Consider the following 1,269-nt stretch of genomic DNA (forward strand, 5'->3'; position numbering starts at 1 on the left):
ATCCCTAGTGCCATGCCAATAGCTGCCTTAAAATGTAATAATGTAATAGGTTTTGACAAAAATGTTTGCAGTATATTATCTAAACCTCACCTCATCTGTGGACACACTCTGCACATTTGTGAACTAATGAGGTAAATCTGTAAGATGGCTCTGGGAGAAAAATAACATGAGCTCCTTCCCCTAACAGGAATAATAATGGTGATATACAGTCAAGCAGTCCACATCATGGTTAAAATGATCCTTTGAGAAACCTTCACAGTTCAGTGACCGGTATAACAAGAATACATAGATTAGCAGTTGTTAGACACAGGGAGGTTTTGATGACACTTTGGCCTCCTCCTCCTCCTCTTCCTCTTGCTAATAAGGCATGCATACCTCTCCACGTCCCAGTAACTAATCAACATACAGATCTAGCCAAGAACAGAGCAGCTGAACACACAGGAAATATCATTTTCAAGCTTTCTAGAGTTTCACCTGTGTTTCCCAAGTTCATTTGACCTAGAATATATCAGTACTATCTGCTTCAGTAGACAGACATTTGAGATCAAAGCTCCAAGACTTTGAAGAAGAGTTTGGAGAGTTGTTTAAATGTTCCAGTGTTTGAGTGGAGAGTCCACTGTCTCCCCATGGTAATGTTTACTGTGCTGGCACTAATAGGACAGGCCCACTCACATTATTCCGTCTGGTTGGCTCTGGTCCTCCACTAACCCAGGTGTGTTTTTATCAGTGAGGTGATCAGAAACCTGTTGCCAACAAGGCAGGTCAGCTTATCTGTGTTATGAAACCAGAAATATTGTTGAGAAAAGAAAAGGCAGCTCCTGGTTTGAAAAGAAGCAAAAGGAGTCCTCATATTTCCAAAGTAGAATACAGAAGTCAAATTAGGATCAAATGACACAGTGTCAGCTTCATTTCTGGTTTAAATTAGATGACAAATCCATTGAAATAACCTCTAAGACAAATGAGCTATGGCAAGCTGTAGCCCCATCTCTCAGATAGTTGACACTCGCCTGCTCTGGAGGATCAAAGTGCTTCTTTGCACATTAGGAAAATACAGGGGAATCATTTCAAGCGCTCAAAGTGCCACATAGATGCTTAGCTGCACATTCCCCCTGTCAGAGGCAAACAAAGACAGTTTTCTGGAAGGAGAAAGGCATGCCGTTCCCCCAACATGCCTCACCTGTGGTGACCAATCACAATACCAGTTACAATCCCAAGCCCTGAAGGAAGATAGGTGAGGGTTTATGTTGTCATTGGTAGATGTTTTACAAT

The sequence above is a fragment of the Monopterus albus genome, unplaced genomic scaffold, assembly GCF_001952655.1.
Source record: "Monopterus albus unplaced genomic scaffold, M_albus_1.0 scaffold27.1, whole genome shotgun sequence".
Classification (NCBI taxonomy): Eukaryota; Metazoa; Chordata; class Actinopteri; order Synbranchiformes; family Synbranchidae; genus Monopterus; species Monopterus albus.